This window comes from Crocodylus siamensis, chromosome 5 (assembly GCF_052110815.1).
Source record: "Crocodylus siamensis isolate JL-2025a chromosome 5, ASM5211081v1, whole genome shotgun sequence".
Classification (NCBI taxonomy): Eukaryota; Metazoa; Chordata; order Crocodylia; family Crocodylidae; genus Crocodylus; species Crocodylus siamensis.
In genome coordinates this window covers 136,190,336-136,215,689 of record NC_143399.1, presented here as the reverse complement: position 1 = coordinate 136,215,689, position 25,354 = coordinate 136,190,336, and the positions used below count along the sequence as shown (strand labels likewise).

The 25,354-nt window shown below is 45.6% G+C and overlaps 1 protein-coding gene across 2 annotated transcripts in view; it reads left to right on the top strand.

Annotated features, from left to right (window-relative positions):
• Positions 1-5,671: 5,671 nt before the first annotated feature.
• POMGNT2 (protein O-linked mannose N-acetylglucosaminyltransferase 2 (beta 1,4-)) overlaps positions 5,672-25,354 on the top strand; it is a 53,441-nt gene continuing 33,758 nt past the window's right edge. The window contains exon 1 of one of the 2 annotated variants that reach the window (XM_090046433.1): positions 5,672-5,742. The gene's annotated coding sequence lies outside the window, so the exon portion shown is untranslated. Of the gene's footprint in view, positions 5,855-25,354 lie in introns of both variants that reach the window. The other variant, XM_090046432.1, reaches the window with a different exon arrangement.

Sequence of the window (25,354 nt, the reverse complement as noted above, 5' to 3'; positions counted from 1 at the left end):
TCTTGTGGATCCCTGTGTGATGCTGTGAATCTGGGACAAATGCTGTCCCAGAGTCATGCAGCCTGGGGCCAGGACATCAGGTTCCCATTGTGGGATTGTGCTGGCCCCAGAAGCCTTACCTGGGGTCTTGGGGGGCATCCAGGAGCTGCAGCCATGGTGCTTCTGCAGCAGAAAGTCTGGCCAGCAGCCAGAGCGTGGCTAAAGCTGGCCAGGCTCTGGCTTTGGGTGGCATGCAGTGCTATCATATTCACCACCCTGACTTCTCTCCACCCTGCATGTGTTGTGTGTGCATCTGTGCTCATATTTGTGCTCATTTGAACATGCCCATAATGTACATACAAAGGATAGAGATTTGGGGCATCTGTACACATCACAGGGTTTAATTTTCATTCAATTAAATAGGTTTATAAAATTTAAACTCGTTTATTCTGGAGCATCGCATAGGTGTTTGCACATACCAGGTTTTCGAACAAATTAAGCCTGGTCCCAGCCAGTGCTGCAAGAGAGTGAGATAGTCCCATGTTGCCACCCCACAGCCCAGGGCCCACCACCCTGTGCCCTGCCATGCAGCTGTGGGAGGAGGGAGCTGGCACATGGCACAAGAAAAAAAAAGTGGCAGCAATTCAGAAGTAGAAGCAATTTGAAGGGATGAACTACAAAAAAGTTGCAACACAATCTGATGGACAAAGAGGCTTATTACACATCTTTGAGTGCCTCTGTGTTTTCATGCAACAGATCCATGGACGCAACACTTTAATTCGCAGTGAGCCAAACAAACTACATCCAAGAATTTTTACTTTAATGCACCAGAAAGTCTTTTAAAGCATCTGGAAAACCTGCTTGTGCAAACAGTTATGCTCTTGAAGCACAAAAAAGGGCAAAAAACATGGCATATACAAATCCTCCTGTATACCAAAACCTACTTTTTGTGTTTGTTTTGTATTGGAAATAAATCTTACATCTATTCAACAAGGAGTTCTGGATTAGCACTTCTCTTTCTGCACCACTGTTGTGGACCTATCCTCAGCCAGTCTTTAGAAGCAGATTTTAATCACAGTAGTCATCTATGGCCAAATTCATAGCAGCTCATATAGGTATTCACTGTACATCTTAGTGTTAGATAAAACACTTCCCTTCCCTTTAAAATATATACAGTTAAGCTACTGGAGCATCACAAAGATGAAATTCCATTGCTGGCTGATGAGAGGTGATGAATTATTTATTATATTATTTGCAAAATTACACCTGTTTTTGCCCAATTATGCATCATTTGCAAGTTATCCTCAAACCTATGTATATAATTAATCATAATGATTTGGTCTTGTCTATACTTAATTCTAATGATTCTGTGAATACTTTATAAAAATATTTCAGCCTATTGGTTTTTCACCAAGTGTTATGTCTCACAACATTTTATGTCCGTGTCTCTGGCTCTTTACTATGGTATTTGCCTTCTGTGACGGGTCACTTCATTCACATGCAATAATGCCTCCTTTTTAACTAGATCACTGAAATTTTCATAATGTGGAGGAGAGAGAGATATATTGGTGTATTTGCTTAGGCTTCTATAGCTTATTTGCAGATTCACTGTTATTGTATATCTGCAAATTAGTATTCCTGAAACACTGACTTTTCCACAAAGATTTCCACCTGTGAATATTTCTGAAAAATGAATAGTGTCACAAATAATATTAAAATGAAATGGATATTTTTATTCAGACAACTGTTAAGTAATTTTTATGTTATTGCCCAGTTCTAGGGATGATGGAACCCTCTGAAGCCTCCTTAAGAGAATATAACCCAAAAAGAAGCTTGGTTGAGGGCACATTTTCAATCGGTTAGTTCACAAACCAACATCTCATGAAGATTTTAGTGATTTAAACGAAGCTTATACTGATCTTAAATGGGATTTTCAACCTGTATAGTGTGGGCCTCATTGTTCCAGGGTAAAATTCTTATTAATTTCAATGAGAATATAGTTAGACCAATATGGAGTGTTTTTGAAAATCCCTCCCATTGTGTGCATCTCTTTTTATAGAAGATAGCTCACTAATTATATAAACTGCAACAAAGCACACACAGATAGCTAGATTGGGGGAGGGAGTGTTAAGCTATTACATTTGATTTTCCCCAAATGACTATCAGCTTATCGGGGCAAACATTTCAACAGTTAATGCTTTACATAAATTTAGTGAAAGCATGTTTAACAATTTTGTCACTCTGGGAATATTTAATTATGCATACAGACACAAGCTAACATGAGAGATGCTACCAAATTATAAATTGTTATTCTCATTTATTAGGAGTACTGTGTGGGGGCGGGATTAGGAAGCTCCCCAGGCAAACAAAGGACCTCAGCGAAATGAGGGACAAACTTCAGTAGAAACACACTGATGCACAGACTTTGCAATCTCATGTTCTCAGTAAGGGCTCTGTGCATTACTATCTTTAGGCTCACCATTTTAATCTGGGGTTTATTTTTTGTAAATCTGATGACAAACCTAGGAGAGCCTGGAGCTTTTTCATGAATTTGGATCATGTTAAAAATGACTACTTATCTTCAAGTGTATCCTCAACTCAGAAGTCCCACCATTTCCTTAGATTTTTTGGTGGTGGAAAAGGGCATGTGGGGAGCAGGCAGAAAGCTCCTGGGGATAGAAGTAGGCTATGGGTTATGAAGAAAAACTGAAGAGAAAGGACGCATGATCATACAAAGACTCTGAGGAACAAGAAAAAGAAGTTGAAAGTTGAGGAGAATAGGCAGGAAGGAATGAGAAGCAAGGGGGATCCATATAGGTGGACAGAAGACTGGGAAGAGCAGGGAGAGACACTAGGGGGAGATGATCAGGAGAGGGACGTGAGACTGAGGTGGCAAGGAGAGGACAGAATAGGAAAAAAACTGTAAAAAAAAAGATTGTTTTTTGATCCGTGAATAACTTCTAGCCCTTGAATAACACGTGTGTGCGTGTGTGCGTGCACACACACGTGAGAGAGAGAGAGATAGTGTTGCTCATCCTCCCTTATTTATTGGGAAAGGTGATTTTGGCCCATGCAGCAGGATCTCTCCCTGGCCAAGCACAGCTTTCTATATTTGCCTTTTTTAAAACAGCCTCTTCTGTCCTTTCCATAACACTGCTGTTTTGTCTCTTGAAATTTAGGAATCTCTGGCAGCCTGTTGCTTTGTTTTAGGAAATATACAGAAGCCAGGACCCATTTGGGGAGACCTCAAATGAGGATTTTTTGTAAGATAACAGAAAAATAGAGAGCTGACCCTTCTCTTTCCAAAGATCTCTTAATCCTGATCAATGGCTCTTTGCTCCCCTTCTTCTTAAAAATGTATTTGGCCCTTCAACTGTGCCAGTACCAACTGGTATCAGTTTCACTGCTAAAGAAATGTAAGCGAGCACTCATTTATTTTGTTTGCCGGGACCCAAAGCATATTTACTGCTGCATACTGCTTCTACCTAATCTCTGTGTGTAGAACCATCATGGGTACAATAGCACACCAACCTAAGACTTTATTAAGTCATCCACCATCCTGACATTTGGGGACTTCTCAAGAGTCATTTTTTTTAGCGCGCTTAAAACTAGACCAGCATTTTAGGTGCAGATAATAGGCAATAAAGTCTATTAACTTGTGGGTGCTCTGAGGGATCCCTAGTTTAACTGGACATGTTTACACGTTCATTAATGCATAGTAGTTACTGTGCATTGAGTTAGTACTTCCTTAAAGACATACTAACTAAATGGGCAGTAACTGTAGTTTCTGTGCAGTAGCGCTGGTGCATAACTTCTTTGTGATGGTTACTGCGTGTTAGTCTAATAAAACTGTGCAGTAGCTTATTAGCACAGTTTTTGACTGGCACGCTAGTGCACCGTGTTATTAAGCTACCACACTGTAAGCATCTTGTGTAGATGCACCTACTGAGAAGACAAACGAAACAAAAACAGTGCAGATCAGATTTAAAATAACAAGAAACAGAAGATTATTCCTCCTTTCCTTCCCTAACCTCCTACACCTGTGGTTCAACCTTTTTTAGACTCAAGGTACACTTCAGAAAATCCCCCTTCTTAGCTTTCATGTGTTTTTTGATGATGGGAAAAAAGAATAGAACAATTCTTTTGTTGCAAAGAACTCAACAGGACAAAAGGTTTTTTGACATGGTGGACTCCTATTCAAAATCTCTGGGTGTACCTTGTGAATAGGGTTGTCAACTCTGAATCTATTCCAAGAGGTTTCATCACATGACATAATGACATTAATTATGGTGCATAGATTTTACATCAGGAAGGCAAATGCACATTACTATTACATTTTAAAAACCCACTGGACTATTGTATAAACCAGATTCAGCATTTCGTATTTATTTTAATGAATGCCCTATCATTTATCTCCCCAGTGATTCTCAGCAGTCCCCTGGAGATCTATATCTAATTCCTAGAGGCTTCAGGGCAAAGCTGTGAATCATGTGGCTAGTGTCTGCACACCTAATGGTGCTCAGTACCTGGTAGCACCCTTAAAAGGATCTCGCAGCACTCCATGGTTCTGTAGCACCCCAACTGGACACCTCTGCCCTACACACACAGCAGACCAGGTTCTTTTGTGCCCAAAAGCTTGCAAAGAACCATTTTTCCAACTATTTAGTTGGTCTAAAGGATATTACATCTACCCAAAGAACCTTGTCTGCTTGTGTCTTAGACCAACACAGCTATAACCAACAACCCTACACATGCATGTTCTTCCACAAAAATGTGAAACAAAGGAGGCAACTACCTTGTTCTTGCAGCCTGGATGGTCCAGGGCAGAGCTGCCCCTTGAGGGGGGCGCGGCGCAAATCAGGGCGACCGCCTCAGGCCCCGTGCTTTGGAGTCCCCCGTGGACACTGCTGTACAGGTCCTATAGACAGTGCCATTGGCACATGCCAAGCATGCCACCACTCTGCATGGCCATCACGCACTGCTGACTTCATGCTCCGGCCGCTTGCCACCTGTCCCCTCACACAGGCTTATATGCCCTGGGCCCCGTACACCCCTAGGGTTGGCTGTGGTCCAGGGAGATGAGAAAAGCTGGATTTCTGAGGTAAAAGGCTGCTTTCCTATTCCCCGCTAAGGACCCAAGATGAGGATGGTACCCAGAGAGGTGGTGCAACCTCCATCCTCGGAGGTTTTCAAGACCTGGCTAGACAAAGCTTTGGCTGGGATGATCTAGTTGGGACTAGTCCTGCTTTGAGCAGGTGGTTGGACTAGATCAGCAGCTCTCAACCTTTTTTTTTTATTATTATTATTATTTTTACTAGGACCCATTTATACACATCCATGGCCAACCCCGACCCAGTGCCCCCCAGCGGGCCCCCCGCCCCCAGCGTGTGGGGAAGGGGGGCCTCAAGCAGCCCCTCACAGGCTGAAACTCTTCCAGTCTACAAGGGAAAAGCCCCAGTTTCGCCCAGTCTTCTTTAAAGGAGAATCCATTTCTAAAGTTTGTTCACGACCCTTTCAGCTAGGCTTGCGACCCACTTCTAACTGAGAAACGCTAGACTAGGTAACCTCCTGAGGTCCCTTCCATCCCCGACTTTCTGAGGAGCCTAGGATTCACCTCCCAAAGCTGGCTGGAAAGTGCGAGGGAACCAACTACAGCCCCCACAATGCACCTGGTGATTTAAAAACGGAGCAGGTCGGACTGAGCATGAGCAGGCGCCTGTCCTGCCCGGGAGCGCGCCGGGCTGCGGGAGGGACCGGGCACAGGCGAGTGCAAGTGCAGGCGCGGCCGCCGCGGGCAGCGGCTCCCTGTGCGGCGGGGGTGGAGGCGGGGCGCGCCCCGCGCGGGCTGCAAGTTGCGGGGTCCCGCGGGCGGCAGGTGAGCGGGCGGGCGGCAAACCCGGCCGCCGGGGGGTGCTGCGGGGCCCGCTTCATGGGCGGCGCTTGCTCGCTCCGCACCGCCTTTTTTTGTTGCTGGGGGCGGGTCAAGGCCCTGCAGCGCTGGGCCGTGCGCTCGGGGCCCTGAGCCTGGCTCTGAGGGTCCCGCCCCGCCAAGGCTGTGTGATGCCAGGGCCGGGGCACGTGAACGGGAAGGAAGGACTGGGGGCGCTGGGAAGCTGCAGGGGCTGGGGGTTTCGGGCCTCGCTCTGTGGCCGGAAGGCTTTCAGCCCCCTTCCTTAGCACCCTTTGGTTTCAGTGCAGCACTTCAGACTTGGCACTGGGAAACTGCTGGGATGGGCAGGATATGTTGGCTGAAATTATCCGATCGCTCTTCAGAGGCTTCCTCCACACCACACTGGACGTAGGCTGGCTAAGTCTTGGGGAGATGTTTGTATTCCTGGGGTCAAATTACACTCCAAGTCTTGGGGGTCTGCAGCAGCCAGAAGCTGGAAAGAGCCACTGTTGCTGCCCGATGCTTAGGAAGGCACAGGGTGAGCCCAGGACTCTCATCTCTTATGAGGGGGGGCTCAGCACCCCCAAACCCTCCTGCATTTCAAACCCTGCCTAAGGCGTGTTTTGTAGCTTATTGATGGACAAGGGAGGCTTACAGTGGATACTGGAGAATACTCTCATTAGGAGGGTCGTGAAGCACTGGTTACCTAGAGCAGTGGTCTCCAAACTTTTTTGATTGCGTACCCCTATCAGTAAAAAAAATGTCTGAGCATGCACCCCCAACATGTATAACTCCCACTCTTCCCTCAGGATACCTCACGTACTGTACATGACATGTGATGGTCTGACGTAGGGACTGAATGAGGGCACCAGTGTTGATCTGTATATTAAATATTAGTAAAGCTTAATTTCTGTCTTATTTTTTTAGATAAATAAATATAAATAGAAGTTCTAATATTTTCTTCCTGCACCTCAATGGATTATCTTGCGTGCCCCACTTTGGAGACCACTGACCTAGAGAGGTGGTGGCAGCTCCATCCTTGGAGGTTTTTAAGGCCTGGCTTGACAAAGCCTGGGCTGGAATGATCTTGTTGGGGACAGTCCTGTCTTGAGCAGGCAGTTGGATGAGATGACCTCCTGAGGTCCCTTCCAGCCCTCCTTGTCTCTGATTCTGTGACAAACATGGGCCCTCAGGATGATCAATATACCACCTATCCTGGATGGTAAATTCACTGTGTTCTTTTTTTCCCCCCCACACCCTGTTATTTTAGTGTTCGTACTGTGTTTACTTCTCACTGAACCATGAGAAATAAGGTGGGAAGAGATCTGGCAAGGGCAGCCTGCCTACTTTCAACTATACAACTAGACATAAGTTTGTCTAACTGGTTCTTTAAAAGGCTCCAGTGATGGAGATCCCACAACCTCACTCCATAATTGGTTCCAGTGCTTCACTGTCCTTACAGTTAGACAGTTGTTCCTAATGTCTAAGCTTAATCTCTCTTGCAGCAGTTTAAGCACGTTATTCTTGTCTTGTCCTAAGGGAAAACACTTTATTACTTTTCTTTTTGCAACAGTCTGACTTATAGGAAGGCTATTATCATGTCTCCCCTCTGTTTTCTCTAGACTGAAAAAATCCATTTTTTTCAGTTTTTCCCCCAGGTCATGTTTTCTAGACCTCCGATTGTTTCATTGTCTTCATTGGACTTCCTTCAACTAGACACCATTCTTCTTGAAGTGTGGTGCCCAAAACGAGAGAGTACTGCAACTGATATATTTAATATCATGGTTGTTGTTACAAAGACGGTAGTTGCCAGAACATGCACTCTATTTATCCATATAGGAACAGCAGATTCTGAGTACCAAATACATGCAAGGGAAAATGTAGATAAATTAAATACCACAGTAAGATAACTATTGATAAATGCTGCCTTTTAATGGCAGCTACTGAATACTGCACAATCTATATTAGAAGACCATAAGGGAGAACATGTTAATATACAGTGCTTATTTCAGGATTTTAAGATGCTTGACATTTCTACAATACCATACTGTCAAAATACAATAAACCTCAGTATTCTGACAGAATTATGGCTTAAGCCTCGACTGACCTCTGTGCTGCAGTTGAAATGGTCCCATCCTCACCAGTAACTTCCAGAGCTAAAAGAATAAATTGAGGAGCCAAGCTGCCATAGCTGGTGTCTGATGACTCATATCCTCTGTGGATTTGGCACAGAAAGCGTCTTACAACACATGCGATTTAGGGTGGTGCAAAATTTCACCAGGTGTTTCATTTCGAAGCTGTGTTGATGCGTTTTGAGCTCAAAACAGTGAAATTGAAGGGAAACAAAAAGCTTTGAAACAGCTAACAGCTTCAAAACAAAAAAAGGGCACTAGAAACTTTTGAAATGTTTTGAAACGTTTTGAGTTTCGAAGCTGGGCTTACTTGGCTTCAGCTCTGGTCACAGGCGGCAGCAGCAGCCACCTCCTCTCATCTGGCGCACAGATCCGGGGGCTTGCACCCTTGGAGGGGCTGTGCTGGACTCCTCCCAAGGTTGAGTTCCCAGATCTGCACTGAATGAGAGCAGGCTCAGGCTGCAGCAGCAGCGATTTTGTCTGGTGCTGGGTGCAGGCTGTGCCCAGCACCGTTCTGAGGCAATAGTGGCAGTCTCCTCTCATCTTGGGCACAGATCTGGGGGCTTGCACCCTCAGGAGAAGTCTGGCACAGCCCTGCATCCCTCCCAGGGGTCCAGGCCCCCGGATCTGCGCGCCAGATGAGAGGAGGCTGCCACTGCCAGCATGTCATGACATTTGCTTTGAACAGTTTGAGGAGCAGGTTCTCAGAAAACAGTCCTCTGCACCTATCTCCTTTAACCTTGGCAGGCTTCATGCCCTCAGAAGGGGCTACCGTCCCTGCAATTTTAATCCAAATCAGGCAAAAAATGACAAAGTTCTAGGCGTTTTCATGATTCCCCATTATAGGCTATGGGCAAAACACTGAAACTGTTTCGACAAAACAAAACGGGACAGTGCTTCGAAATGAAATGACTAAACGAAACACTGTCCCTTCAAAATGGTGAAAAGGACGTTGGAACAAAATGATGGTGTTTCACAGAGACCTAAATTGCTCATGTACTAACAAGATCAAGTTCTTAGTCCCAAATCTGTAAACATTTAGGTGCATGCTTGTATTTGCATTCATAGTGCCATTTACCTCAATGGGGCTGCTCTTGTGCTTAACGACAAATACAGCATTTGCAGGACTGGGGTCGTATTTTGAAATATCCTCCCTAATTGTAATTATGGCATGCAATAAATACTGGTAGCATATCATGGAGCCAGCCTTTTAATTTATTTCTTCAAAAGCAAGTCTGTGACCATTTTTCTCCTCTTGGGTGGCTGCTTTACTTGAATCCATGTACATTTGTTTTAATTAGCTATCACTGAGGCCAGAGTTCAACCTCCAACACTTGTAAAGTATGCCATGGACATACAACCTAGTTCCCTGTTTAATGTTTCAGGACTAATCATCTAGAGCCATTTCTCTATTAAACAACAGTAGAGAATGTGCTGAGTAAATTGAAGTCTTCTTTTCCAGTTACATTTTTTGAGCTATTAACTCACTTTGGCCTTGAGTTTCATGCAACTGAACTAGCCCCACTGAAAATTGTGTTCAGTAGTCCCTCAGTGTTCTTTCCCCATAAAAGTCATATAACCTCTTTCTTAAAATCTTTTGTTATGCTGGTTTCTTTGGCCAGAGCACACATTTGTTTAGTAGCCATAGGTGGCACAGACAGCCTGTGTGTGTGGCATTGTGTGTGACATGCAGCAGACTGGGGAGGGGACAGGCAGCCCAATACCAGGCATGACAGGAAGCAGAAAGCAGCCTAGCTTGTCGGGCAGGGAGCACTTGGCAGAGAGCAGATGGCAGAGCAACGGATTGGGCAAAGAAAGAGGATTGGAGCAGCACTTGGGGTGGACACGGGGCTAATCTGTTGCATGCCTGCCCCAAAAATTGTCACCTATCGGTTTAAGTAGTTCTTACAGTGAAGCACCCTAGACCTCTATGTTTTTAATGAGTGTTCAGAGGGACCTGGGATGGTTTATAGTAGCAGAGGACCTGCCTTATGTCTAAAATGGCTTCCTTGTATGTGGGACACAGGTGTATTCAGAGCCTGAATCTCTCTTAGTATTAGATGCTACAGATGTGCTGAGGTTTCCTTGCAACGGCAAAATGTTTCAGAAAAAAGTATACCACTGAGAACAGGTAAAAACCAAAAGAGTGAACTCAGCATGACTGAACTTAAACCTAGACTTTCCCATGAACACTGCAGTAGTCTTATTATTGACTGGCTTCAGTTTCATTGTGCTTCCTTCCTTCCCCACAGTACTAACCAGTTCAGTTTACTGACACAGAGATCAGGTTTTCTTCTGTGGTGTTACTGGAGATTTTTTTGTTTTTTTAAATAGCCTCATTGGTCATGTGTAAGAGAACTATTCTAAGCTGGTAATGATACCCATAGATGCTTGTCTAGCTAAGGGGCTGTGCCACTTTTTCTTCTTTTGTCATATGCAGAGGTTCTGCTCCATGTAACTAACAAAAAGTTTTCTGTAAACTTCCAGTTCTGCGAATTCTTATGTGCCTGCAGTCAATCATACAGAATTCAATGGAACTGCTTGCATATATGCTGGGCTATGGGGGCAGAGTGATTAAAACATCTTGTTTTGACACCAGAGAGCATGAGTTTAAAGCTTTGCTGAAGGCTGCCTCCCATCTTCTCCAAGGCTACTAATACTTTTTTGGCTGCTACTAGAAGCCTTAAAACTGGGAGAATAGTCAGTTTCTGGGCTGCTAATGCCTTAACATTGAAAAGGCTGTGCATTTCAGTGAGCAGTCTACAGCACCACCAGGCCCCAAACCAACCAGACATCCTCCTTTTCAAGGCTTGTAATAGTGTCACAGCTGCCATTAGGAGTATAGGTTGTAGCTTTGTTGGTCTAAGGACATAGGCAGACAAGGTTCTTTGGGTAAATCCAGTATCTTTTATTAGACCAGCTCAAATAGTTGGAAAAATTATTTGCAAGCTTTCAGGTATAAATACTCTTTGTCAGGCTGAGGAAGCATCTGCCACTGCCATTAGGAACCTTGGAAAAGAGAGATCCTAGGTGTGAAACTTGTTGTCTCCCATTATTTTCAAGGCTTCCAGCAGCTGCCTCACATTCATTGTTTCTGGGTACAGTTAGAAGGAATAGAATTACTTATTAAGTAGACACTAGATAGCAATGGGGAGTCTGCTGTGGTTCAGTGGTAGAATCCTTGTCTACTATACAGGAGACCTGGGTTCATATTCCCAGGCACTTTTACAACTACAGCTATGGAGGCACTAAACATCTGGACTCTGTCTGGTCTTTGGATTCTCTCAGTGGCCTAAAGGGAGGATGGAAGGTCTAGGCAGCTTCTACTCCTCCAAAAATTCCTGCCCAGGCATATGCATCGAAGGTCTGGGGGGCCCTCATGCATACACCATGCTTTAGGTGGATTGATGGTTGTCACCAGACAGCAATGGACAACAAATTGGGACTGGCATTATGTTATACAGCTAATCAAATTTGCACTTATCTAGTATGCATGGAAGTAGAGTGTGTAATATCATGGCAAATGGTCATCAGCCACAGTATTTTATTATGGTATGTGGGAGAACAAGGACTTAATTTACTCATTTCTTTGATATGTTATGAGCAGATGGGATCTTCGAACCCCCCCCTCCCCCCCCAAAAAAACAACAACAATCCATTAATCCTCCAGGAATTTGATAACAGCTAATTGCCTGGGGATCAGAAGAAAGTAGCAGTGAAAGCAAGGCATCTGACTTCTCTGATCTTGAAGGAGGGGGGGAATGGTTTATTTGCAGATAGATTTTTAATCTGCTTTAATTAAAAAAATACTTACTGAAGAATATTCTCACTCAATTAAAATAGAAATTGAAAACCCATTATATGCTATTGATTGGCAAACAACAGACCTTGAGTATGCTTTGGGAGGTGCCACTAGATGTTAGCATACTGCAAGAGCTCTGTTAGATTATCATTTTATTGTCAGCCCCCATCTCACTAGTAGGTTTTGATTTAGCATCTTCTCACCATCCCATGCTGTCTCATTGGCCTTTCCCAGTTATGTTTCTTGTTTTACTCACTTACATTTGACTTGGATAGGGCTATTTACATGTTTAAAGTTAAGCACCTGCATATGTGTTTGCAGCTTTGGAGCCTGAACAGCTGTTTGTACTGACAGACTCCCTTGGCATGACAGGACCATGTTTCAAAATTATAGCTCATTCGCTCGCTCACTCTCTCTCTCTCTTTTAAAAAAAAAAAAAAAAAAAGGAAAAAAAGTTCTGTTTCTATGGTGATAGGTGTTATAGAAATGCTTAGAAATAAATAAAAGCTAACAGCTGATTATTAAACCTTCATTAGGGCTACTAAATAAATAAAAGCAAACATTTGATTAGTAGACTTTCATTAGTGGTACTTTTGTTCTTTCACTAATGAGATATTATTGAGAACCAAAAAACAGAAGCAGGTGACATTTTATCAGTGTGTATTAAACATATATTGTTGCACTTGTGTCTGCTGTTCTCCTGTACTTTTAATTAAACTGATCAAATATCAAACTTAAAAAGGTTTGATAATCCTGAAAGCTGGAAGTTCCAAAATATCTTTGTTTGTTTGGCTGCAGACCACATGTTTCAGCAGTTCTAAATACTGGTGCATTCAAGAGATGCTGTTAATTTGATATTTGACCCAGAATTTAAATTCTGGGCTGAACTAAGATTTTCTAACTTGTAAGACTTAAGGGTCCTGCCACCCAGTCAAATTAAAGCTGGATAGAAGCCAGCTATAGAGTTTTTACATATTTTCAGGCACTAACTTTGTAGCTGGTTGGCTCTTTTTATAGCTGGCTAGTTCTTTTTGTGCTGCAATAATTACTTTGCACGTGTAGCTGGTATAAATTTATGCAATTAACTGGTTAATTGTGCAATAATACAGGAAGTGTGTAGCAGGAGCCTTAGATCAAAGTGTTGTCATGACTTATTTTAAAAAGTTCCAGTAAAAACTAGGGATGCACTGATATATTGCTTGGCTGTCAGAGCAGCACCAATAAGAGGAGTGTGAGGGAGTGGCGCCTAGGGGCGGCCGTGAGCTCCCTAGCGCCGCCTACCGTCACGTTAGGGTGACGTAGCACCCTCAGAACCTCGCCCGCCACGACTTTGATGGTTAAATATATAATGTGGAGGCTGCCAGTTTCCCTAATGGATGGTCTTGTTGTTCGTCCCTATTCCAGACTGGGGATTCGATAAGCGTCCTGCCTTAAGGGCAATGCGTGCCTCCAAGCCTCCCCCTCAGCACGCCCCAAGCCTCGCAGCTGTTCTGGGGGACGCTTGCGCGGTCCCTCGCCCCTCTGGTGCCCTTGTTCTCTCTCTCGGGCACTGGGGCTCCTCGCCCACCGGGTGCCTCCTTGGGTCGGGCCCCTCTCTCACCCGTTCCCCGCGCCCTGGGCCTGTCCTGCTGGCGCCCAGCTACTTGCTGGCGCCTCCTGGGTCCGACTAGCTAGCACCGCTTGATACCGGCGCTCCTGGGCCGGGTTCTAGCCGGCGCCTGGCTAATCGCCAGCTCTCCTTGGAACTGGAGCGCTCCCGCCGCCCGAGTCTCGGCGCCCTCGGGCCGGCACGCTCCCGCCGCCCGAGTCTCGGCTCTACCGCTGCCCTGGTCTCGGCGCCCTCGGGCCGGCTAGCTCTCGCTGCCCTAGTCCCAGCGCCCTTGGGTCGGTTCAGTCCCTCTGCCCGGATCTCGGGTCTCTCGCCGCCCTTGGGCCGGCTTGCTAGGCCTGGCTATTCGGCCCCTCTCTGGGGCCTCGCCCCTCAGGGGCCTCTACCACGCTCCCTGCGCTTCGCCCTTTTGGGCTTCCCCACTCTGGGGCCGACACGCCACGCGCCCCGTGCCCTGTCTCTGCCCCGCTCCGGGGCCTTGCCCTCTCTAGGGCTGACTCCGCGCCTCTTGCGCCCTGTCTCTGCCCCGCTCCAGGGGCCTTGCCCTCTCGGGGCTGACTCCGCGCCTCCTGCGCCCTGTCTCTGCCCCGCTCCAGGGGCCTTGCCCTCTCGGGGCTGACTCCGCACCTCCTGCGCCCTGTCTCTGCCCCGCTCCAGGGGCCTTGCCCTCTCGGGGCTGACTCCGCACCTCCTGCGCCCTGTCTCTGCCCCGCTCCAGGGGCCTTGCCCTCTCGGGGCTGACTCCGCGCCTCCTGCGCCCTGTCTCTGCCCCGCTCCAGGGGCCTTGCCCTCTCTAGGGCTGACTCCGCGCCTCCTGCGCCCTGTCTCTGCCCCGCTCCGGGGCTAAACACCGCCCTTATGGGCTGGGGTCTGTAACCCCGCACACTGCGCCTCCCTGGCGCAATATAATGCCCAGCAGCACCGACACTAGTGCCCCTGGCACTGTGCCTCAACTGGGCACTGGGAACCCCCAAGCTGTTGGGGAGCTCCCCTGAGGCCTCCTCGCTCCCCTACAGCCTCACCCGGTCCTCCGGTGTAAACTGTAACTTAAACTCCAGCCCTCTGGCTACAACATAAACAGAGGCTCCACACGCCTAACAATAACTCCAAGCCCTGCCAGGGCTCTCAGTCCTACCTGCAGTCAGGGTAATCTTGTTCCCTGCATCATCGCAGCCTGTTAGTGGGGTAAGGCTGCAACCACTAACACGAGCCACAGAGCTCCTACTCCTGCAGCAGCCAGAAGGGAACTGTGTCTCAGGCTCTGGCCTAAGCTGGTTATAAAGGCCTGGCCCTGCCCCCTTCCGGCCATGTGACTACCTGGTTGCCCCTGGCAACCAGGCACCTGGGCTGCCTGGGTGATTGGCAGCTCTGCCAATCACCTTCACAGTCACGGGGCACCTCTGTGACTCCGTGACAAGGAGAAATGAGGTTATCAGCCCTTTTTTTGGTTGTTGTAGCTGATAATTGCAGCCACATGTCCAGAGCACGCTGGTGAGCATAGTTTGGTCCCTGAGCCCTGCTGCCAGCCCAAGCCTGCAGCAGACTACAGGTCCCAGCAGGAAGGGGCGAGGGCACTGGGGAGCGGTCACAGGGCACTGTACTTGGCAACAAAGGGACCATTACAGGCTTCTGCTGCTGCTTTGGCAATACCATGGGCACAACAGAGGCCCCGAGTACTGGGGCTGCTGTGGAGACGTTGGGCTACATGCAGGCAGGGTAAGGTGCTGTGCAAGGGACTTTCCACTCTGCTGGGCACCAGGTGCCTTTGCAAAAGTGGCTTCTCCCAGTAACATCTCCCTGGGAGCTTGGCTGTGCACAGCCTGCCAGCACTGGAGGCAACGGCATGCTCTGGGACTCCAAACATATCTGGTGCCACTGTCCATGTGAGGGTCCTCCCTGCCTACCCAGGACAACAGCACAGGTTGTGTGGCGAACAGGGGGGGCATTGTGGGTGGGGAATAAGGCAGTCACTGCCTTCCTCATTGAGGGCCTGAGCAGACAGGAGGCATGCAAGAGAGATTGTTTGCATCTAACAAAAAAAACCCAAAACAGTGCATGTCAGTAGTTTAAAATGTCTTGCACTATTACCAAATATCGGTTATTGGATCAGCATCAGCTGATATGGTTGGTTAATCATCAGCCATTAGTATTGGCCAAGAAAATCTTTAGCGGTTCACCCCTAATGAAAACAGTTTTCCATAAACATACTTGCATTCTTCCGTAACATTTGAAACACTAACACCAACATTGACTTTATTGATTTGTTTTTCTAGCATGCAAACTAGGAAAGATGCAGGCCATGTTGATATGTACATTAGCTGTTTAAATACATTTTAAACTTCTTAAAATTATCTTCAGTAAAGTAAGTAACAAAAATGAGTTCTCCATCTGCTTTTACCATGTGATTTTTAAGCTGACAGCATCCCTGTAATATGTTTCTTTCCTGGTTTGGAGAGACTACCAACTGACAGTGTATTTCAGTCTCTGGCCCATATTCTCCATTCCATCTCAGCTACATTAGATGCAGGGAAGAGAGCTCATGGGGCAAACATCTTTAAGGCAACTTTGTACCTTACCTTCTCATCTGCCTTGTAGGCTCTGCTGAAAAATTCTTAATAGAAGTCCATTCCACAGCTGAGAACAGAGCCACAATTCAGTGTATCCACTCCCAGAGGAGTAATACAGTAGAATGGAGGACATGAAGTCAATGTTCTGTTTCTGGGCTCTTTAGAAAACCCCCTTATACTCAGGGTCATGCAAGCAGGATCTTGTTCTGGGATTGGGGCTTCTTTTGTTACCAGAATGGCACAGAAGGGTTACATGGAAGAAAGTCTAGGCCTGTTTAATCCATGGGCTTCTCTGAGCCTGCTGAGAAGGTTGCCAACTGTAATAGGACCTCCATGGATTGGGCCAAAACAATCAACTCATTTTACATAAGCCAATGAGTGGCCATTTTAACAAGGGGCCTTCCTGGGGCCAGTCCACCATTGGCCCACCCATCTGTTTCTGGGCCAACGGCTCACCTCACTCATCTGCCACACCTTGTTGTTTCTCAATTAGTTCCAATTAGGTGGGAGGCTGCCCATTCTTGTCACAATGCTGGGGGGCACTATCTGCAGCTCCATTCCTCCCCTACACCACAGCCCAGCCTTCATAGTTGGCATCCAGGTGATAATGCTCCCAGCCTACAGCCAGACCTAGCTTAACCCTCATTGTCAGGCTTCAGACACACATTCATACCATCCTCCTGTCACACATCAAGATCTTCTACCACCTTGTTCCCTCTTGGAGCAGGCCCCTTTAGCCATTGGCTTTATCTAGTGCACATCTTGGATGGCAGATGTACCATCTTTTGGGCCTCTCCCACAACCCTCACCAGGGTAGTAGCCAGCCAATTACCTGACCAGGGCCAAGTTTGCCCTGGCCCCCTCCCAGGGCAACTCTATACAAACTCACACACACCAGGCCTCTGGCTTCCCCCTCACTGGGGCTCCATTTCTTGTTCCCTTCCTGGTGGGGGTTCAGGTGGCCATAGCCATGCCTGGCCCCCAACTGCTACCCACAGTGATGTGGGGGCTAAGTGTTATGGAGGCACCCCAACCCACCTTCCACTGGGGTAGTAACTGGTCTGGTATTTTCCCGGAGGCTCCTGTGCCACTGGGAGCTCCACAAGGCCACCCACTCCTAGCAGGTTGCAGCCAGTACCAAGACCCACCCCCTTGCTCCTACCTGTAGCTATTCTCCAACAGCAACTCAGCCAAGCAACATTTTTGCCTGGCTGCCAGTAACAAACTGCTCTGTTTTTATATAGGCGGCCACGGTTCTAAAATGGCCGCTGCAGTCGAGCACCTGCTGGCTGCTTGACTCGGCCCTTAAAGTGACAGGCACCAACAGTGCCCTGCCACAGCCATCAATAAAAGGCTCTTCCATTACTAACCCCTAGAGTCATCATTCTCTTTTTTCTCTTAGGGACAACTGCATTCCTCTTCTCCCACAGTACTTCATGTCGGGGCATTTTACTTCTGTAATGGGTGTACACTTTAGTTAGTAGCAAAGCACCCTCCACAGTAGATTAACCACTTTAAAAAAAACAGCTATTATTCAACACTCTCAGGCTCTGAGTTTTGGATTGGAACATGTAAGTGATTGGCTTTACCCATACCTCCAGACACTGTAAATATGCATTACAGCACACTCTTACATGGATATTGGCTAGGTGCATTTATTCCCTTAATTTACATACTATATAAGCGTGGCAGCTATTTTCTACATTGTATCAAATATTAGTTTTCTGCATATCCATTAAGTGCTTATACTGCTTAAGTGTATAGGAGCCCTTCTTTCTACTTTCTACTGTGTAAAATGACTGTATTCCATTTAACTGATTAATTGGTGAACCTTTCTAGGAAGCCCTCAATTTTAAGGGCTGGATGATTAGAAAAGGAAAACTATAGTGCCCATCTTTTAAAAACAGGAAGGAGAATCTGGAGAATTACAGACCAGTCAGTCTGACCTCAATACAAGGAAAGCTTATGGAACAGGCCTTAGAGTCTATTTCTGAGTTCCTGGAGGAAAACAAGATGATCAGGAACAGCCAGCATGGATTTATCAAGAGCAAGTCATACCTGACCAATTTGATTTTCTTGTATGACAAGGTGACAGGCTCTGTGCATTGGGAGAGAGCAGTCAATATGATTTAGCTTGATTTTATCAAGGCTTTTGACACTGTCTCCCATGACATTCTCATTAGTAAGCTAAGGAATTTCAGATAGAGGAAAGTATGTAAGGTAGATACATACCTAGTAGGTCATCATAGTGAGTAGTCATCAATGGCTCAATGTCTAGTTCAAAAAAGGTACTGAGTGGAGTTCCCCAGGTTCTGTCCTGGGCCTGGTATTGTTTTTTCTTTTTATTAATAATTTGAAGGATGGGATCAAGTGCATGCTTAGCAGTTTGCAAATGACACCAAATTTGATGGAGTTGTAGATGTTCCAGAGGGTGAGGTTAGGGCTCAAAATGACCTTGATAAACAGGAGAAATGATCCAAAATCCATTGAAAGAAATTCTGCAAGAACAAGTCCAATTAACATGCACAAATACAGACTGGGGAAGGAGTGGCTAGGCTGTGGTATGACAGAAAAGGAGTCACAGAGGACCACAAGCTGATCTGGGTCAACAGTGTGCTTTTGTTGCAGAAAAGATCAATAGCATACTGGGCCGCATTAGTAGGAGCATAACTTGCAAATCAAGGGATGTAAACCGGCTGCTCCAGCGAGAGGCTGTGCTCTTACTGACCTGCTGCTCACAGGAAAGAATTGGTGGATGTAGAAGTGGATGGCAAGTTGGGCAACAGTTATCATGAAATGACTGAGTTCAGGATCCTGACAAAAGGAAGAAAGGAGAACAGCAGAGTACGGTCCCTGGACTTGAGAAAACCAGACTTTGACTCCTTCAGGGAACTGATGGGCAGGATCCCCTGGGGGACCTATCTGAGGGGGAAAGCAGTCCAGGAAAGCTGGACTTTACTGAGGGTGCAGGAACAAGTCATCCCAATATGTAGGAAAAATAGCAAATATGACAGGTGACCAGCTTGGCTTAGCAGAGAACTCAGTGGTGAGCTTAAACAGAAAAAGGAAGCTTACAAGCTTGGACAGATGACTAGGGAGGAGTATCAGAATATTGCTTGGGCATGCAAGGATGAAATCAAGGAAGTCAATGCTCAATTGGAGTTGTGGGTAGCAAGGGACATGAAGGGAACAAGAAGGGTTTCTACAAATATGTTAGCAACAAGCGGAAGGTCAAGGAAAGTGTGGGTCCCCTATTGAATGGGGGTGGTAACCTAGTGACAGATGATGAGGAAAATGGTGAAGTACTCCATGTCTTTTTTACCTCTGTCTTCACAGGCAAGATCAGCTCCCAGACTAGTGCACGGGACAGCAGTTTGGGAAGATGATGAGCAGCCCTCAGTGGTGACAGAAAACATTGGACTATTTTGAAAGGCTGGAAATGTACAAGTCCATGGGTTCAGATACAATGCATCCAAGGATGCTGAGTGAATTGGCTGATGTGATTGCAGAGCTGCTGGCCATTATCTTTGAAAACTCATGGTGACTGGGGGAGGTCCTGAACGATTGGAAAAGGGCAAATATAGTGCCCATCTTTAAGAAAGGGAAGAAGCAAGATCCACGGAACTACAGTGACCCTCCCCTCAGTCCCCAGAAAAATCATGGAGCAAATCCTCAAGGAATCTATTTCTAAGTAGAGGTGAAGAAAGTGATCAGGAACAGTCAATATAGATTCACTGAGTGCAAGTCACTCTGAGGGTGTTTAAGCATTGGAACAGACTACCCAGAGAGGTTATGAATCTTTATCTTTGGACATTTTTAAGAGTAGGGTAGGCAGACACTTGATTGGGATGGTTTAGTCACAGATGGTTCTGCACTGAGCAGGGCTTGGACTTGGTAACTTGCTGAGATTCCTTCCAACCCCCATATTCTATTAAGTGTACAGTTCCTGTTAAGATATAGCCTGGTTTCAGGCGTTTAGCCTTATATTTAAGTGGCATGTACTGCATTCATTGGAACTTTGAACCATTTTCTTCGACCTTTGAAATGCAGCTCTGATCGAAAAAGTGATTGCTAAAATTCCCTGCCTTATTCCTAAATTCTGCTCCTCGGGTGGATTCAGTGCCACATCTGCTTTTATAATGATTAAAATCCATTCAGTCAACTTATTTTTATTCTTGGTATCCTGCTGAGCCCACACTGCTGAGAGTGGAACTGGATTCTGTTCCATTTTGCAAGCCAGCTGCAGAATTGCTTACTAAGGTCCAATCAGCTATACCTGCATGCCAACCTGTGAAAACAATGGGGTCAAATTAATCTCGGAGCTCATGCAGTTATAGCCAAGGTAGATATATATTACTGCAGGGCTGTTGACAGAGCAGCGTGCTGCTGTCCTTCCAGATTGCTGATGTGGCTAGGCTCGTGACATGGGTATAAAAAATAAAATGCCAGCTTAATTATATGCATAGTGATGATCATGGCCAGAACTGCAAAGCTACTTCTGTTTGAACCTAATGGCTCAGGCTTGGATATTGCCATAAGCTCTGAGCGCAGTGCACGCTCTTGACCTTTAACAAGGCTCCAAGCAGATGCACGACTGTAGTTGCACAGAGCTTGCTGTGGTAGCTGGGGTAAGAAGCCTGCAGTTTGGTGGTATTAGGCTGCTACTTGCGATAAGGATCTCTTTTATAGTGTAACAGTTTACTCATTGAGTTTGCTTTGGGCACAGAGAATGAAATGCACGTAGTTCCCATTATTTACAGAATGTGTCGGTGAGGGCGGAACAGCGGTTAGCGTATGTCTCTCATTCGAGCATGGATCAAGGGAAGAGAAATTCTGAATTTCTTTTTTTATTTGCAAAAGTCATGAAGAGGGGCTAGAACCACATGTGGTTGCAGGCACTACATTCTTTTCTTGATCCCTTGCCTGTCAAGCTTCATTGTGTGTTCAAATATTATCATTATTTTATAACATGCTAATAGCTTTTGACAACTCTAAATTGATCCTGATTTGGGATCAGGGACCATCAGGTTTAAGAACATGGCTTTGCTTTCTGTTGATTTTTCAAGACTTTTTTTGTAGTGCCTGTAGTTGGGATGGTTCCTAGCCTTTTGTATAGTAATGGTGAGCAGAAACATTATTTTTGTATGAATCAAGTAGAATCACTAACATCTTAGAATAAGGAAGGTCTTGGCGTTAAGGCATTGGGCAGCAGTTATATGGAGGATGCAGGTATAGACATAAAGCCAGATCATACATACCAAAGCAACAGGTGCCTTAGAAATAACTAAAATAGACATTCACCTTTCTGGCTTACTAATCAACTAATTATAGCACATTTGTGTATGTAGGCAGTACAAATATTTGCATTTCTTAATTCATTCAAGAAGTTAAACCAGTTGTTAGCAAGCAAGCTGCAGACAAGGTATTTTTTTTAGATTTATTCTAAAGTTCTATTTAGAAATTATGCCTCTGCTAACCTATTACTGTTCTTTGTCTTTTATTGATGAGGTCAGCTTGAATGCCTTGTTCTTTATATAGATCTTGGTAGAGAGAATAATTCATAAATTGTGTGTGTGCAGGTGCACAGAGGATGCAGCAATTGGTCTGAGTCACAAATCCACATTTAGGATCCAGTTCAGATTTTAAACTCTTCACCCTGCAAGTCTCCCAGCAGTTATCTCAGGTTTGGGCATAGATCATAAACAGTGTTTTTAGGAAGAAGTTGGAAGCAGGCAGGTTACATTCTAGCTTTCAATGCAAAGCTAACAACAGCTTTAATTATGAAGTTGCTTTTGTTGTTCCCGAATGAACAGATTCATTTTATTGCATAAGGAGTCTCTATTTAGGTGATTTCAGGTAGTAAAAGTTACTTTTCAAATGATAGTGTGTGACCTGCATCTTCTATTAGCAAACTGGGGACTGGACTTGGTCAAGAATACTTCTTCCAGTCCTCTGTTTCATTTTGTAGAAAAATGAGGATACGACCTTCTCTCTGATCCCTTGGGTATTGAATGCTGCCAAGATCAAGATACAGTACCAAACTTAGAGGGTTAGTGTTCCAGTTCCCTAATGAAAATACATTCAGGCACATGTACTCTCATCTGTAAGCAGTGGAAGAGTAGGCACAGTACTTCTAACGCACAGTCCCTTCTGACCTTAGAGCAGTGGTTCTCAACCTTTTTAGGCTCAAGGGACCCTTGGAAAATGCCAGCTCTTAGGTTTCACTTATTTTTTCACTACAGAAACATAATAGAGCAATTTCTGTTGTGGTCTTTGTTAAGCTCTTTGCAATAGGTCAGAAGGTTTTTGACACTGTGGATTCACTTTGAAATCTCTGAATTTATCTTGTCAGCCATATATAGATGCTTGCACATCTAACAGTTTTAATATTTCATGGCATCTTAGGAAACTGGTATGCTGCATGAGAATCATGATCCTAGAGACTTTCAAAGGCCTCTGTAGGGAGACATGACGTTGAGGCTCTTTAGATGGAATGGGATGGGCTTGAGACAACTACTGTTTCTGGCCTCATCCCTTCAGAAATTTCTGGAAGTTGTGGGGATAAAGTAATATAGAATATGGGGCCATTCAGACAGCTTTCCACCCATACCATGCAATCATGTGAATTGGAGAAGGCAGGAACCAGTGTAAAGATGCAATGGTGGTGGTTCTTCCAGACTGAGAAGGTGAACTATTTTCCTATCCTGGTTTGGTGCAAGTACAATGCCCTACTGCAGGATTTGGTTTGAAGAAAATCCCATAAAAGGGACTCGGTTGAATTTCCTGTCTCCTACATTTTTGGTTTGCCTTGTAACAAGGGCTTGCCTCAGGGGTGGCCATGACACCGCCTGGTGGCCACTCAGCCTTTGTTGCTCCTTGTCCTTTAAACATCCTCCCCTTCTGCTCATCTGCCATACCTTGATGTAAATATGTATTTGTGAAAAGGGAGGCTGCCCCAGAGATCCATGAGCCAGATCCCATTTGCTTACAAGCTAGGCTCCAATCACATGTTGCCTTCAGGGTTAATTTCATGGCCTCCTCATCTCTCCTTTTAGCCACACTGAAGCCTCGCAGATGCTACCACTGAATCAATTATCAGTCTAATGGGCCCTCAGCCTTGGTCCACCTCACTCTCTGGGCCCTGGGCTCCCTGTCTCATCCTCTCTGGGCCTTGGGATTCCTAGATCCTTTTCTGCCCTTCTGCCAGGCTCTGGCCTTACTCCCCAGGCCTCTCCCTCTGCTCTGTTCCCTAGCTCTGGTCTTACTTCCAGGCATCTGGCCCTGCTCCCAGGCCTGCTAGGACCTCCTTCTCCCCAGAGTCCCCTCTAACCACCAATTGCTGGGACCTCCACCTTCCCTTAGTCCCACTCTGAACCACTGGTGTAACCCTTGCTCTAAGGCTTTATTGCCTGCAGGCAGCCTGGGTGTCTCTCAGTGGTCTCACTCTCTAGCCTGCTCATGAGCTCTTTTCATGTGAGGCCAGACTGCCTGCCCAGCTCAGGACCTGCATTTATATATACTCTAAGCCTGGTCCCCCTTCTGGTCAGATGTCTCTCCTGATTGTGGATCAAGCCTTCCCTGCAGCCTTGTTCCTCTTAAACTAGCAGGAGCCCTAAGCTCCCTATTACAACCTGCATGAAGGTCAGCGTAGCCTTTGGTTCATAAATGGATCGATCAATTAAACCTCACCAGAGGTAGTGAGCTGAGGGAGAGTTATAGAAGCAAGATCACAAAATTGCCTGTCCAGGCACAGTTTTTCAGGAGGTAGAGACTGTCAGAAAGGAAGTTAGCAAAGGAATGGTGTTGAAGAGGCAGTCAGTTGTAATGATGGAGGGTCCTTGAATGGATGTGACACATGCTGCTGCCCTACAGGTGGACTCTGAACCCATTGCAGCTGAAATTGTTTTAGACCTGTAATAGTGGAGGGAGATAAGTCACTTGATCCATCACTTCCATTATTCTTGACAGCAGCATGTGTTGGAGGGATCTGCAGATTGATCAACATGTGGTTCTTCATCTATATTTACTTACTTCATGCAAAAGGAGTGAGGGTGCATGGAGGCAGTTGGAAATGTTGGGTTGGAAACAGACCATTGTTTATTGGCATTTATTGGACTGGACAGATACACAGCTTATTTATTATTTAGAAACTTGCAAAATAGGGAATTGCTGTCTTTTAAAGTCAACTAGCAATCAGCTCTGTTGATTGGAAGTCCTAGCACATAGATGCATAAATGTATTGCTATGTATCATGTTTATAGCATTTTTACTCTCTAACCAGCATTCCTGGTAATCCATGACTAGAAGAATTTGGGATCAAAGACCCTGATGCAGCAAAGTAGTTAACCACGTGCTTACTTCCAGGCACAAGGATACTTAAAAGTATACTCATGTCCTTACAGTTAATCCCATGTGTGAGTGCTTTGCTGGATCAAGACCCCAAAGGTCAAGGGGAATAAGGGAGGGATCTTGGAATAGTGGTTACAGGAAGAGGATGAGGGTTGCAAGACACTCATGAGTTGTAGGCTGAATTCTGTTCCTCGAAACCCCCATGCACATAGGGCATGTCTACACGAGATGCTTTATGGGCAGTAAACTAATTCTACTGGACATTAGGGCATCATGCCAAAAACTGTGCTAATGCATAGTAGAATTAGTCTACTGTGTATTAAGCTTCATGAAAAACCAGGCACTGTTGCTACTGCGTATTACCACGAACTACTGTGCATTTATGTTAGAGGTACTAAACTTAATGCGTAGTAGCAATGGGACATTAATGCACGTGTAGTTACAACCACAGTCTGGTTATTTGGGTTTTCACAGGGAAGGGTGTGTTTCTCCCTCTGTGCTCAGCCTCATTCTGAACATGGGTGAAGTTCAGGTACTTCGGGTGAACTTTGAATGAAGAATAAATCCTTTCTCCCTGTGCATGTACCAGGATGTACTACTTCATTCTTCAACACAAGCATGCTCCAGTAAGCAGCTGCATCCCTGAGTTTGTCTTTTCATCCTAAAGATGGACAGGAGACCTGAAGTGTGATCAGTACTGTTAGGGTTTCTGTAGTGTAAGAATGATGATGATGGTCCAGAAATTATGTGAGAGGCAAGGATTTCTGATATCTTGATACAACTGTGTAGGTAGGATAAAGTTTGACAAGCTTTTGAATGCAAGACACTCTTCCTCAGGTCTCAGGAAGCACACACAAGCAACAAGGCCTCTTTTTTCTAGAGGGGCTGAAGCTCATTGTTTCCACTGTCTTTTTGAGCTCTACCAGCCTGAGCAGTGAGACATCCAAAGAGAACGTCTGTCTAGTCCTAGGTATTTCTGCTTCTTGTTATCACCCCACCATGACAAAAGATCAAACCCAAGTACCT